Source organism: Lutra lutra, chromosome 1 (genome assembly GCF_902655055.1).
Source record: "Lutra lutra chromosome 1, mLutLut1.2, whole genome shotgun sequence".
Classification (NCBI taxonomy): Eukaryota; Metazoa; Chordata; class Mammalia; order Carnivora; family Mustelidae; genus Lutra; species Lutra lutra.
In genome coordinates, this window is record NC_062278.1 from 27,132,464 (window position 1) to 27,159,835 (window position 27,372).

Genomic DNA, 27,372 nt, shown 5'->3' on the forward strand with positions numbered 1-27,372 from the left:
GCTAAGAGGTTGGCTTTGGAAAAAATAATTAAATTTATCTATTGCAGTTATTTCATGAGATAAACTGAGTTAGTATGGCTCTAGAACATCCCACTCACTATCTTTTTTAATCCAGAGTAAGAGGTTGCTTCTTCCCCCCCAGATAAGAGGAAATTACCCTGTGACATCTGGTTTTTCTCCTTTTATTTCTTTCAAATAAAATATTATTTATTTCCGTCCAAAGTTTCCTTAAAATGTTGTATTTACCACTATACTTTGTAGTGTCCAATATATTTTAAATTGACATTAAAAGTAAAAAATAGTGATTAATATTATAATTATTTACTAATAGCCCAAAGAACTGCCAGACTTCTTATTTTGTTCTTGTTTGGAATTTCTTTTCATTCAAAGAAGGAGAGTGTAGAAAATAAGCTATTTAGTTGAAGCTGCATTTGTTTTCTGAAAGTAGGGATATAAATCATATTAGCTGGAAGTTTAGAAAACAGATATTCACCCTGTCTTCCTCAAAGGAGTATAGAGGAATAATAAGGTTATAGTGATATCAACACATTTTTGTTTTTCTGAGAACAGGGTATTAGTAGCCTCCCCCCTTTTTTTTTCTGATAGAAACAAGTTAAGGTGATGGTAGTTTGGGTTTTGTTGTTATCTACACAGATACCTGCCTATTTTTTCTGTTAATTTCTTGACGTGAAAGTCTATATGATAAGTGATAATTTGACTACAGATAAATATTGCTGCTGTATACTCTCATAGTATCTTATGCATACCCTTATCTCAGCACCTTCTTTAGTTGAAATTGCATTGATCTCTTTATAGATTTCTTCCTCATTAGACCATGTGCTCTTAGACAGCAAAGTTCATGGTCACATAGCTTTCACACCAAGCACAAGAACAGAATCTAAATAATGGAGTCACCAAAACAGCCTGCTAGATGAGGCTTACATGTTTCCTCCCAGGTACCTACTTAATAGATGGGTTCAGTTAAATGTCAAGTTTCATCCCAAAGTTCAACCAATATTTAAGTTACTCTAAGAGTTTTGCAAGCATAGCCAACCATTTATGTCTCTTGCATCTGAACTCTCATCACTTCATCGCAATAGATTAGCAGAATTCATTTCCCATCTACTTCCTTCTGAAAAAATAACCTTATGATCTTAGAAACTACCATGTTCTATAGATGATGATGATGATAAAATTACCTCATTCTATATCTCATTTTGTTTTCTATAAATCACATGTATTTGGCTTTGCAAAATAAAATGGTAATTTTACCTGTGGTTATAGCAAAGGCTTAAAAACAGAACCTCAATATTAAATCTATTAAAAACTACTGTTTATTGAATGCCTAAGTGATAAGGACTTTTATATTTTAAACTTGTAATAATCAGTCAGAGGTAGGTATTAACATTCCCATTATTCTAACTACATAGTTGGAAACCAGGACTCTGAGAGGTGCAATACATTGTCTACATTTTGTTGTATGTTGTACATCCAAACAATGTAGAAGCAGGGATTAAATACAGCTATTGTTTTTCTTTTCTCAAATTAAAAAAAGAAAAAAATATAAGGCAATGTCTTAAATCTGTGTCACATGTAATTTAGTTTAGAGTCAGTGATATATTCACAAAACCATCACATAAATCAGCAAAAGCAGTTACTCAAAATTGAAAATAGGAAAATAGGAAGCCTTTAAAAAGTGAATTTTGACAGTCTCAGAGGCAAATACTTTTTCCAACCTTTATTGTCATTATTATACATACACCAAAACTGTTGCCACACATGCCAGTCATACTTTTACTTTTCCCTCTAGGGTTCTTCAGAGATAGATGCCTCTATGGTTTCATGTGCATCTTTGACTGAACTCTTTTCATGAGGGGTTCCTTTTATAGCATCTCATTCCTGAAAAATACTGGAGGTTGCAATCACCTGTATAAAAATAATATAAAATCTAATAAATTTAGAGAGAAAGATAAAATTTCTTTGAGTATGAGTAAAAGAGCACAAGAATGAACAAAGAGAAATTCTTAAGAGATAAACTTGATCAGAAATTTCTGAGCTCTCTTTAGAGCCATTTTTCTATTGGTGATTGTAAATATATATATATATATATATGAAATCAAATTGTCCCTTTCTCCAGTGTCATTCCACAACTTATATGCAGACACTAAATAAGAAAATAGTTGTGTTGATCCAAGATAAGGATTTTGGCAGGTAGATTTAATAAAGTGAGAGAGGTACAGAGAATGAAGGTTACTGGCAAGAATATTTAAGGAAGGAAATGAAGAAGAATAAAGTGAAAGAGAAGACTGGTTGATATTTAATGAAAGGACAAATATAAATATAAGAATATAATCATAGTGGAAATAGTCCGAAAAGTAGGCACCTGGAGGAGAGGTGTTCATGAGAAAGCATGTACCTGAATCTATGATTTGGGGAATGAAAGTTCTAGGTTATGACCCTAGGAATGAGTGGCGGAGATAGCACTGAGGAGTCACTGAGTATGAAGGAAACAAGGAAGCAAGAGGCCTGGTTATTGCTTAGATGATCAGCCACATGGACTTTTGAAATGATCCAAGATGGGAGAACTTGGGCAGAGAAATCATGTTAACCAGGTACAGAGGTATTCAGTGATGAGAAGTGAGGAGGAAGTGGTAGATGATCGAGACAAGGCCCTGAGACTCATAGAAGGTTAGTGTTAACGAGAGGGTGGGGAACTGGGAGTCACAGTGTGGGATACTGAGGAGATGGCTTCACTTCCGACCTTGATGTGCCTAGCTTGTGAAAGAATATGTAGCCTCTACTTGAAAGGGATGCAGGGAGAGTGTCTTCGGGAAATCAAGACTTAGTTAAGATCTACTGAGTTCTAAGATCTACTGAGAATGAATGTGAAGGTAGCCATCAAGAATGAGCAGCAAAGCCAAGAAGCATAACAGACGTGTTCTACCTGACCTCTTGGCAAGTAATGAACAAGCTTCACAGTTTTAAAAGTCCCAGGGGCACGAGGTCTATCATTTTATATTTTGTCTAGCACCTACCAATTTTAGTACCTATCAACCATCTAGTACCCACCTACCAATGGGGCCTGATAATTCCACATTAGTGTTATCTACTAAAGACTTACAAATATTTATATGAGCCAGTTGCAACATGCACTTGCATGCGACTAGAAAAACATGGACTGCGGCAACCAAAAGTATTTCCCCCTGTTTTTCTTGTTCTCCTTTACAAAATGTACCTGAGGCTTCCATGTGGAAAGAAAGGGAACAGGAATAATTCTGTCTATGGACAAAGAAAGTTTTGAGCAGCAGTCAAGGCCTCCATAGATGGATTGTGTCTCTCTAATACTTTAAGTAGCAATACAGATGTCACTGACCTTCAGAGGTGGTAAAATAAAATGCAGATTTTAAATAAAAGCTATAACTAAAAATTCTTACTGCTTAAAACCTGCATTAAAAAAAAAAAAATCCTAACCTGGTTCTTTAGAGTGGCTTTACCATTTTACATTTTCTTTTGACCATAAATCCTGCTGTATTCTCACCCACCCATTCACTCACACACACTTACCATCAGCTGTCAATCAATGTAATAAAGTAACATCAAAGAAATACATTACCACATGGGATCCTTGATTTTCCCATGTAAGCCTGTCATCAAAAAATAAAGTCAGTTTCTTTTTAGAGTCAGTTATTCTAAAACATTGTGAATGAGAGTAAGTCCTCTTGAATGATTAACAGAGAGGCTAAACTTTTGGCTCACTGGTTGCCTTTATAATCTATCCTTGCTATCGTCATGAGGTCTAGGTACCCACTGGTTAGGCAAATGTTGCTGTTATAAATTATAGATACATTGGAAAACTATATAGGCATTTTAATGAGACAGATATTTATCTAATGACTGGAAAGATACTCATGATATGATGTCTCAGGTTAGGTTCCGAAGGAGAGACATGTGCAGAATGTTTACTGGGGAGTGAGGACGTGAGAAGGGAAGGTTTAGGAAGGAGGAGAATCTGACCTGCAGTGGGATTGTAACCAAAACCCTAATTGATATTACAGAAAACTCTGACCTGAGATGGTCCTTTTGAGGTACACCAAAATGTGGCAGAGTGGGGAGGAGGATAGTATTTCTGCATTACTTAGTCATTGGTCATGGCCTTCCTTGAAAGGGAACTTGAAATTTAGGTGAGGGAAGTCCATGTAGCTGAGGGCAGTTCCTAGGTTGAAGTAGAGCTAAAACTATCAGCAGCTGCCATCCCAGCTTTTATAGTGTCATCCCCAGCTTTTATTTGGCCCTGGTGAGGGATTTGGGTGATACACCATACCATCCATTGTAGTCATCTTGCATTGCTCAAAATTGGCTTAGGTGTTTTCTTTTTTCTTTTCTTTTCTTTTTTTTCCCTTCCCTTCCCTTCCCTTCCCTTCCCTTCCCTTCCCTTCCCTTCCCTTCCCGTCCCATCCCTTCCTTTCCTGTCCCTTCCCTTCCTTTTTCTTTCTTTCTTTCTTTCTTTCTTTCTTTCTTTCTTTCTTTCTTTCTTTCTTTCTCTCTCTTCCTTCCTTCCTTCCTTCCTTCCTTCCTTCCTTCCTTCCTTTCTTTCTTTCTCTCTTTCTCTCTTCCTTTCTTTTTTAAGATTTAAGAAAAAGAGAGAAAGCGTGCATAAGCAGAGGGAGTGGCAGGCAGAGGGAGAGCAGGCTGAGTAAGGAGCCAATGTGGAACTTGATCCCAGGACCCTGGGATGATGACCTGAGCCAAAGGCAGAGGCTTAACTGACTGAACCACCCAGGCATCCCAAATCAGCTTAGTTTTTAGAGCAAATTCACCCCATTTGGGATATGCTTTTTGAAGATCATGGTTGGTCAGATTTCCTAGGAAAAGTTAAAAAAGAAGTTAAGTTGGATGAGTTGCAGCCGTAAATGAAGCTGTTGATCTAGAGTCCATAACTGATAATCATCATACCCACTTCAAGAATCGATTCTGTATTGCCCTCACTCTTGGCTAACATGTCTGCTATAGAGGTGTCTTACCTGGAGGGGTAGCCCAGACCTGTCATTGGGAGCCATCCAAGCCACTGGTTACCAAATGCTTTTTATACTGTGATTCTTTTTTTTGTGCCATTAGCATTAAAAGTGGCCTGGAAGCACCCACAAGACCTAAGTCCTCCTGACTGTTAGCATTAATTCTTCCCACTAGGATGGTGACTCCTCTTTCTATCTGCTGGTCTCTTAGAGCAAGGAGCACAAACTAACCGTGTGGCAGCCATAGCATAAGGTTGGTTGATACTCTAATTGTGTCCCATGTATGAGGACCTCTGGATGTGCAGAGTTTACATTTACAAAGATGGGAAGAAATTTTTCCCAAAGGGTCAGTGGAAATGATGTTAAATAGTACCACTTCTGCTTCTACTTGGCATCTACACTTATATATTTTACCTACCAGAGACACAGCACCATATTGTGATCACTGATTTAAGTTATATTTCACAACCTGGAAGATGGTATTTTATCTTCTTTTCTTCTTGGGTTATCATCTCTATGCCAGAGCCTTACGTGTGTGTGTGTGTGTTTCCCAGCTTTATTGAGATATAATTAACATATTAACATGTAAATTTAAGGTATATAGTGTTATAATTTGATACACATATATATTGCAAAATGCTTATCACAGTAAAGTTACTTAACATAGTCTTCACACCACATAATTACTATTTTGCTGCTGTTGTGATGGTGAGAACATTATAGCTCCATACTCACAGCAAATTTCAAATATGCAATATAGGATTGCTAGCTGTAGTCACCACACTGTGCATTAGATCCCCAGAACTCAATTATCTTGTAACTGAAATTTTGTACCCTTCGACCAATCTCTCCATTCCCCTTACCCCTTAGCTCCTGACAACCACATCCTGCTCTCTGTTTCTGTGAGTTCAGTGTTTTTAGATTCCTCATATAAGTGATATATATTTGTCTTTCTCTGTCTGGCTGATTTTACTTAGCACAATGCCATAAGTTCCATCCGTGTTGTCGCATGTGGCAGGATTTTCTTCCTTTTTACAGCTGAATAATATTCTAGAGTCCCTGACTTAATATTTTTCAGCTTTATGATGGTGTGAGAGCAAAACACATTTAGTAGAAACTGTACTTCAGTTTTGGATTTTGATCTTTTGGGCTGGCAATATGTGAAAGGATCCTATCTCATGATGCTGGCTGGTGGGAGCACACCACCACTCCCAGACAGCCACGTGACAGTGAGAGTGAACAGCCTATAGGTTTGCAACTATTCTGTACCTACACAACCGTTCTGCTTTTCACTTTCAGTATAGCATTCAATAAATGACATAGATATCGAATATTTCATTACAAAATGGGCTTTATATTCCATGATTTTGCCCAACTGTAGGTGAATATAAGTGTTCTAAGGATATTTAAGATAGGTTGGGCTAAGCCATTTGTTTGGTAGTTTAGGTGTATTCAATGCATTTTCAACTTACAATCTTTTCCATTTATGATGGGTTGATTGGGCTACAACCCCATGAAAAGGCAAGGAAGATCTACGTGTTTGTGTGTGCCTCTGTATGCCACCTTTTATTTATTGATGTATTTGTCAGTGGACACTTAAATTGTTACTATACCTTGGGTTTTGTGAATAATGCTAACTTGTGTTTTTGAGAAGCCAACATGCCGAGATATCAGGCTGAAAAATTCTGGGTGTGCAATGCCTTTATGATATCATAAGTGGACTTCACAGCTGTGTCCATTTACAGGCCACTTTTCATTTAAAGTAGTTTCTTTATTCTGAAACCCTATTAATATAAGATCTCATGTTGGTGGCTCCAATATGCTCCAAGTCCTTGCCAATAATGTTAACTGGGACTTTCTTAGGGAAAAGGAAATATATATACAATAATATTTATCAATACAAGGCAAAATGATTTTTTTTCCCTTTCAGGGTAGTCAACAAGTTTCTTTTGGGTTTCAAAGGACTTAGAGACATTTTCTCTAAGGTAAAAGAAAAAAGATTGCTTCTCAAACCCCCTGCCACTCAGAAGCAACACAGTAATTGACAGACCGCTTTGGATTCCAAAGGCAGCAAATTTAACAAATTGGAGTACTGTTTCAACCCATTTACAAGGTGACAGAAAAGCTTGCTGGTACTGAGTGGACTTTGCAGCCAGAAAAGGGACCCTTAGCAGAAAGATATATATTTGGAATATATAAATTTTTGGAACTTCAGTTTGTAATAGTGATTACTATTAGAGACCAAGACTGGAGGGCTAAAATAAAGGATTTTTTTAAACTTATTTATCTTTAACTTTAAAAATAGTCTATTTATTTAAAGAGTCAGTCAAAACAACTATTCAACTCCCTAAATTTAGATTGTATCTGTCACTTGGCTGCTGGTGCAACCTCCCCTCACTTAGTTCATCCGGGGCAAGGATATATTTCAGATATGGAAAAACTTTCATAACAATTCCCCCAAAGTTTGAACTTTTGATTTTAATTTTTTTTTTCATTTTTGTCAGACATTCTTATTTCCACTCTGAGTTTTCTGCCCATGGGGAATTTATTTATTTATGCGCTTCTGTGTATTTACTGCATGATTCACTGTCACTGGTTTTCATTTTTCCATCTGAGCTAATCTGTACATGAATATAGGTTACGTGGATTTAACTTCTTTAGCAGCAAGGAGATTGATTGCAATGCCGTCATCATGTCTTTTTCTCCATGGAATTTATGTAGAGTTTGAATGACTGCACCTGCCCACAGTGGGGGTGAGGGACGTCTTTGCAGGGGCTCTGGGGTTATTACTCATGACTCTCTGCAGGAGGAGAAAGGCTGAGGGGAGTTGTCAAAGCAGCAGGAGAATGTGTGGCAGCTTTCTGCGGTTGGGGGCTGGCCCAAGAGTATGCAATCCATTTAACGGAACAAAGCCAGACCCTCTGAGTTTAGTGCTTATCTACTTGACCTTGCTGACACCTCATTGCTTGCAGGTTCCCATCTTAAAAATGATGTGCATTTGGCCCCTATGATCTCACTTCCTCCTCTGTCTTTTCTCTGTTACTTAAATTGTTATTCCCCGTCTTCTACGTTTCACAATAAGCCCATTAATTTCCCTCTACAGAAAGATAATACTCTATCACCTTATCTCAGAAATGGAAATGCCAGGGCAAAACAGAGCTAGAAGAAGAGGAGAAGGAGTATTTGATTTTGAAAGCAGAGAAATATCCCAAACTTCTAAGTTTAACTTTGTATATGTCGTTGGGGTTTCAACGATCATAATAATAATTAATCACTTTGCAAAAAAGCTTGCAAAGGAGGATTATAAATTATTGAATCAGGAACTGATTTTGGTAACTAGTCTATTTGCCTCATATATGAAAAAAGAGATATAGCAATATTAACCATATTTCTTATGGCCATACAGTCCTACAAGGAAGACGTATTGTAATCTGGAGCAGACATAAAATAGGATCGAAAGCTGGCTTAGCAGTGGTAAGGCCAGGCTCTCAGAGTGACCTTTAGTGTCTAAGATACACAGGCCACTGAGACAGAGGCAGTCCAATGTCCTTGATGGATATATATAGGTCAGAAGACCCTTCTCAGTCCATCCTTAGGGCCACAGGCTTTCTGTCCACACCTTTTCTGGAAATTAGTTGTCAATAATGACACTAGGCCTCATCTTCCCAGATTTAATCCTGATGTTAAAGAAAGCATTTTATACCAAACCAAAATTTTCTGACTCTGCATTGGAAAGTGCTTGTTTTTTTCAGGGTTCCACCTTTGGGGTGGGAGTGCCAAGAGAGAAAGAGAGAGAAGAGGAAAAAAAGACCCTTGGTTCATGGGTAGCTTATTCCCAGGATATTCCCATAAAGAAGTTATGTGAAAATCATCCAAAGGACTTTTTCAGACTACATATAATTTTCTCAGAATTGAGGTCTATTGTCCTCCAATAATGTTTCTCAACCCTGGCTGTATATTAGACTAATCCAGAGAGTTCTAAAAGAACATCTCTGGCTAGGCCCCACCCCAGACAAATTAAATCAGATGCCCACGGGATGAGATCTAGACATCAGTATTTAATATCAAAGAGATTCTCGTGTAACGGGAGTTGAGAACTCGAGAAGCCCTTCCTGCAGCAACATGTGTCTAGGGCCCCTGCTATCCCATGAAAATCCCAGCCATTTTGAGCCATGATTACTAACTGAAGAAAGTTCAAGCAGAAGAAAATCTGAGAACCATCATTCTCTCTGTTTCATTACGGATGGAGCAAGAGCCTGACTTGGGGCCAACACAATGATGACCAGGAAATGGAATTAAAAATATAATTTGCCTGGTTATCACTATTATTGCAAAACAATATTAGTGAGTAAGTATTTCTCTCACATTTGTCAGAAATAAGAGAAGTATTTGCCATTTTATTTTAATAGCTAGATTTATTTTTGTGAGATAGTGGTATCTTTATAAGTGAAAATTTTAGTTTCTTGAGGTCAACATCACTATTGACATTAAGTAATACAAGTGAAACATTGCAATGAATTTAAAGAAACAAGGAACCTATGCTATTTTTAAATTTATACAAAATGGGAGATCCACACAGTTTAAAATTATAGTTGCATATAAAAATAAGATTATTTAAAATTTACCTCTTTATATTATGTTAAAGCACCTCATAATGGAGAGAAACTGCTTTGCATAAGCAAATGTACAAACAGATGCTAATAACAGTTGATGTAAATTGCTTAGATAATGTTCATCACTATAAATATTTTCTTTTTTTTTTAATGTTTGCTCTTTATTTATTTATTTGACACACAGAGAGAGATCACAAGTAGGCAGAGAGGCAGACAGAGAGAGAGAGGGAAGCAGGCTCCCTGCTGAGCAGAGAGCCCAATGTGGGGCTTGATCCGAGGACCCTGAGATCACGACCTGAGCTGAAGACAGAGGCCTAACCCACTGAGCCATCCAGGTGCCCCATCCCTATAAATATTTTCTAAAAACATTAAATTGAAAAATATATTTCTAAAATTTAAAATAGAAAATGATCAAGAAATAAAAATTATGTATTCTGGATGTTACTTTATGCTTCTATTTTTTACAGCAGGATTTGGCATTCTCTCTCTTCTGTGATCCCTTCTATACCAGAGATTCAAAAGTGGGGCCAATTTTGTGCTTTCCCCAGCAGACATTTGGCAATACCTAGGGACAGTTTTTATTGTCACACCTGAGGGAACATGGAGCTACTGGCATTTTGTAGGTAGAAGCCACATGGGCTGCTAAATATCCCCCAGTGTGGGCAGCTTTCCAAAGAGACAGTGATCTGGACAAAGTGATCACTGAGGCTTCGTTGTCTTTTTTTTTTTTTTTTAAGATTCCATTTATCTATTTGACAGAGAGAGAGATCACAAGTAGGCAGAGAGTCAGGCAGAGAGAGAGGGGGAACAGGCTCCCTGATGAGCAGAGACCACGATTCGGGGCTCGATCCCAGGATCCTGAGATCATGACCCGAGCCGAAGGCAGCGGCTTAATCTACTGAGCCACTCAGGAGCCCCCTGAGGCTTCATTGTCTTAAACTGACTTGCTGGGGACACCTGTGTGGCCCAGTCAGTTAAGCAGCTGCCTTCAGCTCAGGTCATGATCTCAGGGTCCTGGAATCAAGTGCCGCATTGAGTCCAGCATCGGGCTCCTTGCTCAGTGGGGACCCTGCTCGTCCCTCTCCCTCTGCTGCTCCCCCTGCTTGTTCTTTCTCTCTCTCTCTCTCTCTGTCAAATAAATAATTGAAATCTTGGAAAAAAAATAAATCAACTTGTTAAAAGCTTCATATTTTCTTTAAAAGGCCAATAAATTATTGCTATTTCAATCAATAATGTAATTTAATGGCTGTTTATAAATATCAAAGTATCAACTTGAATCTCTAAAATAAGGCCTATACTTTGTGGAAAGTAAAACAGAAATATATCAAGTATCTCCTACAATGTCCATATCTTATTTGTTCTTGTCATAAGTCACCTATGTAATCCCTCTTCATTGGTAGACAAGAGCAGGTGCATATATTGTATGATGATCGTTATGAATGAGTTTGCTCAACAGGCATTCCAAACCCCACCCCTTTTAGCATATGAAACAAACAAAAATAAACAACAAGCTACAGACCTAGACAGGATTTATAGTCTTGTAGTTCCAGATGTGATTTCATATATAGATATATATATGTGCGTGTGTGTGTATATATATATATACATATATATGTGTGTGTATGTATATATATATTTCAAGATGTAATTTATATATGTATAGTTATATATATGCATGTGTATTTCTATATGTGATGTATAGTCCTTTGATTAGGTGAACTAGCACAAAAGTTTTATTTCATAAGTCAATCAGAGAAAGACAATCATATGATCTCCCTGATATGAGGAATTTGAGAGGCAGAGTGAGGGGTTTGGCGGGTAGGGAAGGAAAAAATGAAACAAGGTGGGATCAGGAGAGAGACCAACCCTATGAGACTCTTAATCTTACAAAACAGACTTAGGGATACTGGGGAGAGGGGGGAGATGGAGAGGGTGGTTGTGTTATGGACATTGGGGAGGGTATGTGAAATGGTGAGTGCTGTGAAGTGTGTAAGCCTGATGATTCACAGAACTGTAACCCTGGGGCAAATAGTACATTATGTGTTAATAAAAATAATTAATAAAAAAAAGTTTTATTTCAAACTAAGTCATGTTGTTAGGGAGTCAGGGTACCAGAAATCCATTTTACTGGTGCACATATTGGCAGATGCAGTGTGGTCCTGGAGCTGGCAGATACTGTAGCAACATCCTCCTGATTTCGTGTGCAGTTTCCTGCTCTTACCACCTCTGGATGGTGGCAGGGACAGCAGCTCCCTTAATAACCCAATGTCACAATGTAGCTTTCTGAATGATTCCTGAAGACTCCATCCAGATTTGGGGTCTTCAGCCCTTCTAATGATCCTGTGTGGCAGTTAATGTTCTCAAGTAAATCCCTTCTGGTTACACTGGCTAGAGTAGATTCTTTTCTCTGCAACTAAACGTTGATACAGACATAACAAAAAGACAGCGTGAGGAAGAAAAACTCACTTGATGTGCCCACAGAGAACCAATATTTGACTCTTCAACCTTGGAACATCATTCGCAGCCTTGAAATGATGCCTGTGGGAAAAACATGGCACAATAACATTATTTATATTATCTCATGTAAATTACAAATACAAGTTGCTAATTTGCTTTCTGTTTTTACTCTCTAGAAGCTTTTTGTTTTGTTTTGTTTTGTTTTAATTTAATTTAATTTTTTCAGTGTTCCTGGGTTCATCGATTATGCACCACACCCAGTGCTCCATGAAATACATGCTCTCCTTAGTACCTACCACCAGGCTCACCCATCCCCCAAGACTCTCCCCTCTAAAACCCTCGGTTTGTTTCTCAGAGTCCATAGTCTCTCATGGATCATCTCCCCCTCCAATTTCCTCCAATTCACTTTTCCTTTCCTTCTCCTAATGTCCTCCATCTTATTCCTTATGTTTCACAAGTAAGTGAAACCATATGATAATTGAATTTCTCTGCTTGACTTATTTCACTCAGCATAATCTCCTCTTGTCCTGTCCATGTTGATACAAAAGTTGGGTATTCTTCCTTTCTGATGGCTGAGTAATATTCCATTACGTATATGGACCATATCTTCTTTATCCATTCATCTGTTGAAGGGTATCTTGACTCTTTCAACAGTTTGGCAATTGTGGCCATTGCTGCTATGAACACTGGGGTACAGATGGCCGTTCTTTTCACTACATCTGTGTCTTTGGGGTAAATACCCAATAGTGCAATTGCAGGGTCATAGGGTAGTTCTAATTTAATTTTTTGAAGAATGACCACACTGTTTTCCAAAGTGGCTGCACCAACTTGCATTCCCACCAACAGTGTAAGAGGGTTCCCCTTTCTCCACATCCTCTCCAACCTTGTTACTTACTGTCTTGTTGATTTTGGCCATTCTAACTGGTGTAAGGTGGTATCTCAATGTGGTTTTGATTTGAATCTCCTGATTGCTAGTGATGATGAAATTTTTTCATGTGTCTGTTAGCCATTTGTATGTCTTCTTTGGAGAATTGTCTGTTCCTGTCCTCTGCCCATTTTTTGACATGATTACTGTTTTTTGGGTGTTGAGTTTGAGGAGTTCTTTATGGATCTTGGACATCAGCCCTTTGTCTGTAGTGTCATTTGCGAATATCTTCTCCCATTCTGTGAGTTGCCTCTTTGTTCTGTTGACTGTTTCCTTTGCTGTGCAGAAGATTTTGATCTTGATGAAGTCTCAAAAGTTCATTTTCACTTTTATTTTTGTTGTCATTGTTGTTTTTTTAAATTTATCTAGAAACCACTGGCCTCACCTCACATCCAAGAGAAGTGAAATTCTTTCAGTGGTTCAAGAAAGGTTTGTGGAGAATAGAAAATCCCATTTGTTATATTGTGAGAGAGTACAATGCAAATAAGGCAACCCATGTTTTTTAATTTGAATATTAAATTGCATTAATATATGATATAGGAGTGACATTTATGTGCTTAGAAAAATGATTCTAAAATGCTATTCTGTTCTCATAATTCTGTAAAAAGGTAATTATGGAATGATGACCTGGCATGTTTATCTACAAAATATTTTCCTTGATTAAAAAAAAATGAATAGTATAATTTTTCTAAATGTCCCTTTATTACTTTTATTTTTAAAAATTCAACATGATTTCTCCTTCTTTCCTTCTTTCTTTATTCTTTCCTTCCTTCATAGTCATTTTTTGCTTTGGGGTCCTCTCTTATTTTCCATCCTTATTTTATTCAGTATCTAATTAGTCAATACATGTTTGCTGAACACCTGCTGCCTGCTGAGTGCTGTGCTAAGTTCTGGGAAAAAAGAAGTAACTCTCTATATCTCTATAGCTCTCAGGAGAGTGGGTACAGGTGTTAAAAGAAAGGTAAATACCAAAATAAATATGCAAATATATATTGTGCTAATATTGATGAGCACTGTGTGGGAAAAGAACTGGATTTAAATGGAAGGATAGCAAGCTAATTTAGACTGAGTCAGTGGAGAGCAGTCTGAGGAAGTGACATTTGAGTTAAGGACTCAAGCATGAAATGGGATTATCCTGGTTAAAATTCAAGAAACTGGATTTCAGAGCAATACAAAAAAGTCAGTAGAGGAAAAGAATGGGTTAAAGATAATGTGAAAGAGGCAGCTGGAGGCCAGGAGATGCAAAGAGTTATAGATCCAGTAAAGAGTTTGGATTTTAGCTTAAGTGTAAAAGAAAACCAATGGAAGGGTTTTGGGGATGATGGTGGTGGTGGTGAGACATCATATTGACATGATGAAAGATGATGGGTTAATGTGTCAGAATGGACTGGATGGTGGAAGAGGGGAAGGAGGCAGACCTGGTCAGGGGTTATTCCACTGGCTTAAGTGGACCAGGAGAATGCAGTAGAGTTGAAGTCGGGAAGAAGGGTCAGAGAACTCTTCAAAGCCAGAATCAATAGGGTTAGGACAAAGATTAGATATAAAAGGGCGAGTATTGTGGGTTGAATTGTGTCCCCCCAAAAAGATATGTTAAAGCCCTAACTCCCACTACCTCATAATGTGACCTTATCTGGAAATACAGTATTTGCAGATGTGACCTCATTAAAATGAAGTCATTAGGGTGGACCCTGAATCCAATACAGCTGGTGTCCTTACAAGAAGAGGGAAATTTGGACAGAGCTACAAACACAGAGGAGAAGACCACATGAAGATGGAAGCAGAGATGAGTACAGGGCAAGGAACATCAAGGATGAATGGCAAACACCAGAAGGTAGAAGAAACAAGCAAGGATTCTCTCCTACAGGTTTTAAAAAGAACCAACCCTGCTGGCATCTTGATTTTAGATTTTGACCCCCAGCACTGCCAAAGAATAAACTTATGTTGTTTAAGCAGCTCCCCCCAACCCTGCCACCAGCTTGTGATTCTTTGTTATAGAAGTTTTAGGAAACTAATGCAGCGAAGAAGAAAGAAGCGTTACGAATTCTCAAAATACAACGAACTTCTGGTCAGTGAATAGTTTCTGTAGGTTTCCTATTTGTGTATAGCCTTCACAAAACATTTAAGATTATTTTAACTTTTCTCTTTCTGAATTCCTCTAGTCCCTAGGATTTGTCCTGCTCTTTCTGGCACTCCTTTGAATTGATGAAAAATTATTATCATCCCACATTATGATAGAGATTGGGGAGAAGACAAAGACCAGCGTTTTGTCTTCAAGCTCTTTTAATCTTAAACTTTGAAGTATCAGTGTGTGTATACCATTGGAGGTAGGGCTATTAATTCTCAAAATTCGTAAGTACACTCAGGACTGGGAACATACCATGTAACTAATTACTTTAAAGACAGTAATGCTGTATAGTGTTGTATAAACATTCATAAAACTAGGAGGTATCCTAATGTAATTAAAAATAAGCTTTGGATAAAAAAAACCCTGAATGATTCATATCTCTATTGCTTACTAGCCATATGATTTCAGGATATTAATTTCTACCTTTATTTTTTATGAGAATTAAATGAGCATTTGAACTATTTATTACAGTGTCAAGCATATGGGAAAAATACAATAGATGGTGCTTTTTATTAATATTTTTAATATTTCTATTTGTTGAATGGAATTGAAATAATTAGTAGTGTAAGAGAGAAGGGCAGTGATAGCACTAATAAATATGTAAAATATCTCTAGTGTTAGTTTAAGTTAGGATGACATCTTCAATATAATCCTCCAGCTTTACAGTTCGTCCATTGTGGATTCTTCCAATTACATGTTTGTCAAGAATGTCTGGGTGGTGACTGTACCTGAATGAATTTCTATGTACCTCAGTGAGTTGGTCTCATTTCACAATGATTCCTTTAAGAATTTTGTATATATTTTCTTTATTATATACTATATCTTACTATTTATTTTTTATTATTTCCTACACTGCCCATTTCCTCAAATTATAAGTTGCCTACAAATTTAATATTACATTTTTCCTATCCTTTGTTGCAATCCTTGTTTTTTTTAATTACATTATTAGAATTACATTTATCTTGTTTATGTTTTTATTTTTCCCTTTCAAAACAACATAAAATCTTCTCTGCTGCTTACATATGAATTGATTTCTTTCTTTACTCTGTGAAACATTACAGCATTCGCTCATGAATTTATCTTATCTATTTTATCATTTCTCTACATTGTCATTTTTTTTCCTCTCCCATAGCACTTGTCAAACATGTTAATGATAAAAATAACGTATTTCAGGGAGAGGAGTCAAGATGGCGGAGAAGTAGCAGGCTGAGACTACTTCAGGTAGCGGGAGATCAGCTAGATAGCTTATCTAAAGATTACAAACACCTACAAATCCAACTGGAGATCGAAGAGAAGAAGAACAGCAACTCTAGAAACAGAAAATCAACCACTTTCTGCAAGGTAGGAGTGGTGGAGAAGTGAATCCAAAGCGACAGGAAGATAGACCGCGGAGGTAGGGGCCGGCTCCCAGCGAGCGGCAGAGCAATGGAGCACAAAATCGGGACTTTTAAAAGTCTGTCCTGCTGAGGGACATTGCTCCAGAGACTTAACCGGGGTGAAGCCCACGCAGGGTCAGCGTGGCCTCAGGTCCCGCAGGGTCACAGAAGTATCGGGGGTGTCTGAGTGTCGCAGAGCTCACAGGTATTAGAACGGGGAAGCTGGCTACAGAGACAGAGCCGAGGAGTGACTCTCAGCTCAGGGTTACCTTGAACCGGTTGCAGGCTCAGTCAGCTTGGAGCGCGGCCGGAGGCCAAGGTGGCGGGAGTCATTGGGCGCTGTTCTCTGGGGGCACGCTGAGGAGTGGGGCCCCGGGCTCTCGGCTCCTCCGGGCCGGAGACTGGGAGGCCGCCATCTTCACTCCCATCCTCCGGAACTCTAAGGAAAGCGCTCAGGGAACAAAAGCTCCCGAAAGCAAACCCAAGCGGATTACTCAGCCCGGCCCTGGGTAAGGGCGGTGCAACTCCGCCTGGGGCAAAGACGCTTGAGAATCACTACAACAGGCCCCTCCCCCAGAAGATCAGCAAGAAACCCAGCCAGGACCAAGTTCACCTACCAAGGAGTGTAGTTTCAATACCAAGGAGAGCTGCAGAATTCCAGAGGAGGAGAAAGCAAAGCATGGAACTCATGGCTTTCTCCCCATGATTCTTTAGCCTTGCAGTTAAATTAATTTTTTTTCTTTTCTTTTTCAATTTTTTTTCTTCTTCTGCTAAATTTTTTTAACTTTTACCCTTTTCTTTTTTAACATTTTTAACTAGTTTATCTAATATATATATATATATATATATATATATATATATATTTCCTTTTTATCCTTTTTCTTTATTGGTTTTCTTTTTTTCTTTTTTTTTCTTTCTTTCTGAACCTCTTTTTATCCCCTTTCTCCCCCCCCCACAAGAAACCAAAAAAACAATAGAACAAATCAACGAAACTAGGAGCTGGTTCTTTGAAAGAATTAATAAGATTGATAAACCCCTGGCCAGACTTATCAAAAAGAAAAGAGAGAGGACCCAAATAAATAAAATCATGAATGAAAGAGGAGAGATCACAATGAACACCAAAGAAATACAGACAATTATAAGAACATACTATGAGCAACTCTACGCCAACAAATTTGACAATCTGGAAGAAATGGATGCATTCCTAGAGACATATAAACTACCACAACTGAACCAGGAAGAAATAGAAAGCCTGAACAGACCCATAAGCAGTAAGGAGATTGAAACAGTCATCAAAAATCTCCAAACAGGGGCGCCTGGGTGGCTCAGTGGGTTAAGCCGCTGCCTTCGGCTCAGGTCATGATCCCAGGTCCTGGGTTCGAGCCCCACGTCGGGCTTTCTGCTCAGCAGGGAGCCTGCTTCCTCCTCTCTCTCTGCCTGCCTCTCTGCCTACTTGTGATTTCTCTCTGTCAAATAAATAAATAAAATCTTTAAAAAAAAAAAAAAATCTCCAAACAAACAAAAGCCCAGGGCCAGACGGCTTCCCGGGGGAATTCTACCAAACATTTAAAGAAGAACTAATTCCTATTCTCCTGAAACTGTTCCAAAAAATAGAAATGGAAGGAAAACTTCCAAACTCATTTTATGAGGCCAGCATCACCTTGATCCCAAAACCAGACAAGGATACCATCAAAAAAGAGAACTACAGACCAATATCCTTGATGAACACAGATGCAAAAATTCTCGCCAAAATACTAGCCAATAGGATTCAACAGTACATTAAAAGGATTATTCACCACGCCAAGTGAGATTTATTCCAGGGCTGCAAGGCTGGTTCAACATCCGCAAATCAATCAATGTGATACAACACATTAATAAAAGAAAGAACAAGAACCATATGATACTCTCCATAGATGCTTAAAAAGCATTTGACAAAGTACAGCATCCCTTCCTGATCAAAACTCTTCAAAGTGTAGGGATAGACGGCACATACCTCAATATTATCAAAGCCATCTATGAAAAACCCACCGCAAATATCATTCTCAATGGAGAAAAACTGAAAGCTTTTCCGCTATGGTCAGGAACACGGCAGGGATGTCCGTTATCACCACTGCTATTCAACATAGTACTAGAAGTCCTAGCCTCAGCAATCAGACAACAAAAGGAAATTAAAGGCATCCAAATCGGCAAAGAAGAAGTCAAACTATCACTCTTCGCAGATGATATGATACTATATGTGGAAAACCCAAAAGACTCCACTCCAAAACTGCTAGAACTTGTACAGGAATTCAGTAAAGTGTCAGGATATAAAATCAATGCACAGAAATCAGTTGCATTTCTCTACACCAACAACAAGACAGAAGAAAGAGAAATTAAGGAGTCCATCCCATTTACAATTGCACCCAAAACTATAAGATACCTAGGAATAAACTTAACCAAAGAGACTAAGAATCTATACACAGAAAACTATAAAGTACTCATGAAAGAAATTGAGGAAGACACAAAGAAATGGAGAAATGTTCCATGCTCCTGGATTGGAAGAATAAATATTGTGAAAATGTCTATGCTACCTAAAGCAATCTACACATTTAATGCAATTCTTATCAAAGTACCATCCATTTTTTTCAAAGAAATGGAACAAATAATCCTAAAATTTATATGGAACCAGAAAAGACCTCGAATAGCCAAAGGAATATTGAAAAAGAAAGCCAAAGTTGGTGGCATCACAATTCCGGACTTCAAGCTCTATTACAAAGCTGTCATCATCAAGACAGCATGGTACTGGCACAAAAACAGACACATAGATCAATGGAACAGAATAGAGAGCCCAGAAATAGACCCTCAACTCTATGGTCAACTAATCTTTGACAAAGCAGGAAAGAATGTCCAATGGAAAAAGACAGCCTCTTCAATAAATGGTGTTGGGAAAATTGGACAGCCACATGCAGAAAAATTAAAGTGGACCATTTCCTTACACCACACACGAAAATAGACTCAAAGTGGATGAAGGATCTCAATGTGAGAAAGGAATCCATCAAAATCCTTGAGGAGAACACAGGCAACAACCTCTTCGACGTCAGCCGCAGCAACATCTTCCTAGGAACATCGTCAAAAGCAAGGGAAGCAAGGGCAAAAATGAACTATTGGGATTTTCTCAAGATCAAAAGCTTTTGCACAGCAAAGGAAACAGTTAACAAAACCAAAAGACAACTGACAGAATGGGAGAAGATATTTGCAAATGACGTATCAGATAAATAAGGACTAGTGTCCAAAATCTATAAAGAACTTAGTAAACTCAACACCCAAAGAACAAATAATCCAATCAAGAAATGGGCAGAGGACATGAACAGACATTTCTGCAAAGAAGACATCCAGATGGCCAACAGACACATGAAAAAGTGCTCCACATCACTCGGCATCAGGGAAATACAAATCAAAACCACAATGAGATATCACCTCACACCAGTCAGAATGGCTAAAATGAACAAGTCAGGAAATGACAGATGCTGGCGAGGATGCGGAGAAAGGGGAACCCTCCTACACTGTTGGTGGGAATGCAAGCTGGTGCAACCACTCTGGAAAACAGCATGGAGGTTCCTCAAAATGTTGAAAATAGAACTACCCTATGACCCAGCAATTGCACTGCTGGGTATTTGCCCTAAAGATACAAACCCTGTAGTGCCCTGTAGTGATCCAAAGGGGCACGTGCACCCGAATGTTTATAGCAGCAATGTCTACAATAGCCAAACTTATGGAAAGAACCTAGATGTCCATCAACAGACAAATGGATAAAGAAGATGTGGTATATATACACAATGGAATACTATGCAGCCATCAAAAGAAATGAAATTTTGCCATTTGCGACGATGTGGATGGAACTAGAGGGTATCATGCTTAGCGAAATAAGTCAATCGGAGAAAGACAACTATCATATGATCTCCCTGATATGAGGGAGAGGAGATGCAACATGGGGGGTTAAGGGGGTAGGAGAAGAGTAAATGAAACAAGATGGAATTGGGAGGGAGGCAAACCATGGGTGACTCTTAATCTCACGAGACAAACTAAGGGTTGATGGGGGGAGGGGGGTTGGGAGGGGGGTGGGATTGTGGACACTGGGGAGGGTATGTGCTGTGGTGAGTGCTGTGAGGTGTGTAAACCTGGTGATTCACAGACCTGTACCCCTGGGGATAAAAATATATTATATGTTTATAAAAAATAAAATTAAAAAAAAAAAACTTCTTATCACAAGAAAAAAAAATAACGTATTTCATGACAATCAGTTTTAAAGACAGCTATGGAATGTTATGTAAAGGAATCCTCCAAAGAACACAGGGAGTTAAAATATCAGTAGATATGATGGACATGTTAATTAGCTTGATTGTGATGATCATTTCAGAACATATGCATTTATGAAAACATCATGTTTTACACCATAAGATATACAACTTTTCCTTTTCAATTGTACCTCAATGAAGCTAAAAATAAAAGAAAGAAAGAAATCCTGAGTTAGTCACTTTGTAAGTTTACTAATTTGGCAATTGTCATTCTGAGATGGAGCTGTGTTCTTACTTTTAAACAATAATAAATTGATTGTGTAAGAAGAATTACCCAACTTACCTGTGAAATCATTCTACAAGTATGATAGAGTGAATGGGTACTTAGTTTGCCAGAAACCATGAAATGTATTTTGTGCACTTTTCAATAGGCCCATTTAAAATATTTAGTTGAATTATTTGCTTATCAATTTATCATTTAGCTAGAAATTTGTACCTGTGGTATGCTCTATGATCAGGTGCTCATGTCCATTTTTAAAAGATAGACAAGCCATTAGCAAGTATCAGAATAAGGTTAAGAGTTAGAAATTCCTGTTTGCTACCTCTCTGAAGAACCCTTCTTGACCTGAGGAGGTACAGTGAACAGGATGAACAAAGTATTTAAAACATTTGTCAGTGTTCCTTTTGAATAACCACGGCTTTTCATACCTGGAAAGCTTGTTAAAAGGTACAGTTACCTAGCCATACAAATACTGCACAAGAATATTCTTCTTTTAAATATAAAAACATTATTAACTATAGAATATGGATATTTTGTTTTTATTCTCAAAGATAAAAGTGTCAATGTAATCTAACAAGTTTTACTCCATTTTCCTTTAATTAATACTTAATATGTAATTAAATATTACATATTTAATATGTAACCTGTTATACATATTAAATATGTATAAATATTTCATAGTCCCCTATTAAGAACTTTTGTGGGTTTTTTTCCCTTCAATTTATTGCTTTTATAAAGAATCATAAAACAGACATATTTGTATATGTCTCCTGGAGGAAATATGGAAGTTTTCCATCAGACTATAATATAAATTAAATATTAAGTGTTATGGTGTTTTGGTTTGGTACTATCTGGTTAATTTTAAGAGATAGTGTCAAATAGTTCCTGAAGTGGCTTTACCAATTTATTCTCTTATTAGCAATGTATAGACACCTATTTTCCCTACGATTTCAACACTTGATATTATCAAAACTTTAAAAGGTCTTATTGACTTAATTCTCAAGGTCCTGATTACCAAAACTATTTTCATATTTTTATGTATACTTATGTTTTTCTGTGACTTCCATGTCAATACTCTTGAATCATTTTTGAGTTGGCCTTTTTCCATTTCATTCTAATCAGTAGGACATCACAAGGTCTGTTCAGTTTAGAGTGCCATCTCTAGACCTGTGCTATTCCACTATTCCACTAGTGATTTATTTCTGGTCTACGAACTGGTAAGTGGAGACACTGGGCTGAGTAGTTTTGTGACTACTCAATATCATTTAAGAAAAAGACTTACACTTTATGTATTTTTTAAATTTTATTTTCCTGATAATTCATTTTTATTGTATTCGATAATGTATTGTCTTTTAAAGATTAAAAATAGGAAAAAAGGCTCTTTGTTACAGATAGTTTGAGGGCTACTGTTTTTGGAATTTTAGCATGGTAAATATTACAAATATTCTTCCTTCATCTTTACTTATTATTTAACTTTATTAATGCTGTATTGGTGGAATTCATGCTATTAATTCTGGTTTACTCTATGTGTCAATATTTTTATTTATAACTTTTCCTTTTTTGTCTTATATACCCTAGCCAACACTCAAGAAAGCATTATCTTATATTTTATAATAATTTGTTTTATGTTTTCCTTGAATCTACCTAAAATTTAAATTTGTGATGAGTCTGAGTTGAGAGCTAACTTATTTGTCCAAATATTCAGCTAATTTTCAAGAACATTTATGGAACAATGTTTCTTCATTGATATGAAATACCATCTTTTTAAAATACTTCATTGTGAGTCTCACTGAATGTTTTATTTAGTTTTAAGATTTTGCTATCCGCGCATAAATACCACAGTTATTTTAGAAGTATATTTGACTATGGTAGGATAGATTGTCCTTTTTATTCATCTTCAGGTTCCTAAAAATTAATTTTTTATATGAAATTTAGAATCAGCCTGCAAAATTCTATTAAATCATGTTGGATATTCATTTTATCGATTTATATTTTGAATACGTTTTTATATTAGTAAAAGAAAACTATGTTGAGATTTGCCATCACTGAAGATGTTATATCTCTTTATTTTTTCAGGAGTAATTATTCCATTCTGTATACTTTCATAATTTTCTCTTTAGAAGTCAAAATATCTTCCTTCAATTTTTCAGTCTCTCTTCTATCTCTAAATATACTTCTTTTTCATTTTTTATATTTTACCTAAGCCTTTTCTTATTTTCCCTGAGTCAGTTCTTAACTAATATTTTTGTTGTTAAGTTAAATCTTTTAATCTAATCCAGTTTTACTTTTGTTGGTCATGTTTGAATTTTTAATTTCATAAATTTTAATATTTTAAAATTTTGTTTTCTGAGAATTTACTCTGAAATTTTTCTGTTGTCATAAGTTGAATACTAATCTTTTTTTATGAAGTATGCTCTTAAGCACTTTATACTATTTATTATTACTGTGAATATGATTATTTTTATCTCATATTGGCAGGATTTAGAAAAGCTATTGTTATTTATATGTTATATTCTAATCCTCCTTTATTACTAAACTCACTTATTGGTTCTACTATTATAAGGATATTAGTTTTCCCCTCTCATATATATTAATAATATATAAAACTTATATTTCCAATTTCATTTCTTTTCTTATTTTATTGCATTGGCTAAGACCTTTAATATAATGGTAGATAGTAGTAGTGGTAGAAGTTTATAATCCTATTTCTGATTTTAGTAGGAAGGTAAAATGATTTCCATTAACTGTTTCTGGCATGATGTGCATCTTGGACTTACAGTAAATAATCACTATCAGAAAGAAAGAATTCTATTATCTTCCTAGTTTGCCAGAAGATTTTGGTTTTTTGTTTCTTTTATTGAAAGTTTGTTGAATTTTAACTATTTTTTTTGCTTTAGTAGTGAATATAACTTGTATGCATAAATAATTTTCTTAATTTTACTTTTGGGGCCTTCTTTCATAACTTTATATGTGGTCATTTTTTGGCAAATATTGTATGTGCATTTCAACTGAACATGTATTGCCTTTTGAATGAAGTAGTATTTACTTTTTATATTACTTAAATTCTCCCTTGTCTTATAAATTTTGGTTTATTTTATATGCTAGTTTCTGGAAAAGTGTGCTATAGTTCCCATGATGATTGTCAAAATGTTAATTTCCTCTTTTGTTAGGTTCAGGAAGTTTCACAATTTTTTTTTTAAGTTTCACAATTTTTAAATCTTTTTCATGGGTGGATCATTTCTTTTTTAACATGAAATATCCCACTTTGTATTTCCTAATGATCTCAACCTTAAATTTCAACTTTCCGACATTAATGATGCTACATTATTCTTATGTAGGCTTAAAAAGCAAAACTTAACTCAGTAAATCAATTCCAGGAGAAACATTACCAGTGTAGTACTCAGATCTCAGAAAATGTAGCTGGTGACTGCTTATACATGAAAGGATGTAAGAAAGAGATAAAAATGTGATAAGGAGTTGCATTAGTAAAACATAAAATGCAATTTTCAGGAACAATTGAAGGGGGGCTAATGAGTTCAGTTTTGTACATATTGAGATTGTGGCAAAGATATTTCTATTAGGCCCTTGCAAATGGAGTTTTAGAACTCAAGTTCAACCAGATAAAATACACATGATAATTTCTTGAATTCTTTTCAAGAATTCATTTATCATCTAAGAATTAACAAACCTTTTCCCCCTCACCTTTACTTCTCTAGCATTTAAATAAAGCATCTGGGATGTGGTAAGACCTCAATGAAGTCATGCTAACTTGGACTGGGAGGGGGACAGCTTTCCAGTTCAAACCTAGTTTTATTAGTACTATGTTTTTTCTAATATATCCCAGCTCCACTTGGTTTAAGCAACTCAGGAAGAAGGGAAATTTACTCAAAGATTTTCATGGTCTTCAGTCAAGCTTTTCTTGTTTTTAATGCAGCAAAAGGGTCTAAGAGAGAATGTAGAGGGAGATAAAGCAGGAATAGAAACCAGATGGCGGTATGTAAAAAACTACAGAAAGAAAACATATGCTTTGGATGTAAAATCTTTCAAATAATTTTGTCAGCAAATAATTCTTGTTTTTCCAATAAATTTGTCAGCAAATAATTCTATCAGCAGGAGGAAGGTAGCTATTGGGAACCATAGGTCAAGTGACATTTGTTTTCAAGGAAAATAGAGAGTGGGAGGAAGTGTGCTGAGCATACACTACAGCGTTAGAAATTGAAAACATAGGGACAGGATTTGAAAATGTATACATGGAGGGTGATTTAAATAGAGCTCAGAGAAAAGAGCAGAAAGCCAAGGATTAAATCCCAGGAAGTGGAGAAAGTTGATAGACGAAATGCAGGGAGGTGTGTGGGGAGCCAAGATAACTCAGACATCCCTGAGGTCAGAAACCTCCAGTTCACGTCATCAGAGAAACCAAAATGATTTGATGTGTGTCATGAGCTGATGTAATTCCCAGGGTCAGACAAAATTCTGACAGTATCTCACTTCCCTTTCTTTATTCCTTTTCAACTTCGAATCACCCCCACACTCATACTCTGTGCCCTGATAGCGATTTGCTCATACAGAGTTCTGTATTTCATCTCCTCATGCATCTGAGTCAACTTTCAGACAAGGAGGAGCCCCTCAGCACAGAGTAAGCTGTAGTGCAGTGTTTTTGGAGTCTAGGCCAAGATCAGGGAAGAGGCCAGACTATAGAGATTGAAGCCAATCAAATGAGAGGAAACTTACAGGGGAGTAATTTACAGCCAAGTCACAGACTGGCCAACTCAGTCACTGTTCAGAAGAAGTCATACAAAGAGAATTAAAAGCCAGGAGAAGAGAGGGAGAGTCTTTAAACAGGGGACTAAAGAAAGACTCTGAGTGAAAAAAGGACTAGTTGCTTTTTATAGGGCACTTCAGGCCTACAGTATGGGCATGCAAGGAGTTGCTAAAAGCTTAGACTCTGACCTGTTTCCCTACTGTATTTTTTTGCTGCAGAATTGTCTGTTTAACCCTGTTCCTCCCCAGTTAGCTCAGCTTTGTATTAGAAAAAACAAAAACAAAAAACAACTGTACACAACAACAAAAAAAGAATGTCCAATTAAAATCTATAATAGACTTAACTTCCATAAGTAATAATTCATAAATTTAAATGGAGTTCTTTTTTTTTCTTCCCAAACCTAGACGAATCTCTAATCAGTAGAATGTGTTGGAGGAAGTGAGCAAAACCCTGGTCTGAATGTTGGTAAATTGGACCAGTTAACTTGTGGCTTCAATTTAACTATGTTTGAATCAGAAATCTGTATTTTATTAAACTGAGCCTTTTCTAATTTTGCACTTTCTTTAGTTTCCTTTACTTTCTCCTTAGTTCTTGGTAAGGTTATTTAAAATTTTAGCTTTTCTTTGTTAACCAAGAAGCAAAATAGAAAAGGAGTTTTTGGCCATTTCTGGGTCTTGCAGCAAGGAGACAATATGGTGTCCCTGGAGGCTGACATAGAGACAAATGAGAACCAAGAGGGAGGTGTAAATCCTAGGAGGAGAAAAATCATTCACACAGCCATGGTTTTTGTCTGTGATGATCTCTCTCTTAATCTACTCACGCTGCTGTAACAGAACAGAAATTTATTTCTCTTAGTTCCAGAGGCTGGGAAGTCCAAGATCAAGGCACTGGCAGATTCGCTGGTGAGGTTCTGCTTCCTGGTACATGTATGGCTGTCTTTTCAACATCTGTGTCCCTGTGTGGTGGGAAGGGGAAAGGGATCTTACTGTGGTCTCTTTTATAAGGATTAATTGCATTCACCAGGACTCTACCCTAATGACCTAACCACCTTCCAGAGGCCTCACCTCCAAATACTAGCACATTTGGTGTTAGCTTTAAACATACGAAGTTTGCAGGGACACAATCTGTAACAATCTTCCAAATAGTCCTTTTTTTTTTTTTTACACATTTTTTTCTGTATTATGTCTAACACCTAGTTTTTTTGTAATCTTATTTTAAGAACCCAGTGGCATAGTCATACTAAAGTAGTTTTCAAGATAGGGACTCAAAATCTACATATTTATCAAGCTTTTCCCACGATGCTTAAACTTCCAGCAAGGCATACTCACCATGATAGCGAAGTAAAACTCTACCCTCGACAACTCCTTTTTTTTTTTTAATTTTTAAAAAATTTTTATTTATTTGACAGAGAGAGAGAGAGAGAGAGAGATCACAAGTGGGCAGAGAGGCAGGCAGAGAGAGAGAGGGGAAGCAGGCTCCCTGCTGAGCAGAGAGCCCGATGTGGGCCTCAATCCCAGGACCCGGAGACCATGACCTGAGCTGAAGTCA

The 27,372-nt window shown here is 37.0% G+C and overlaps 1 pseudogene; it reads left to right on the plus strand.

Annotated features, from left to right (window-relative positions):
• Window positions 1-2,576: 2,576 nt before the first annotated feature.
• The window catches only part of LOC125093574 (nuclear ubiquitous casein and cyclin-dependent kinase substrate 1-like), a 31,769-nt pseudogene continuing 6,973 nt past the window's right edge, over window positions 2,577-27,372 (plus strand).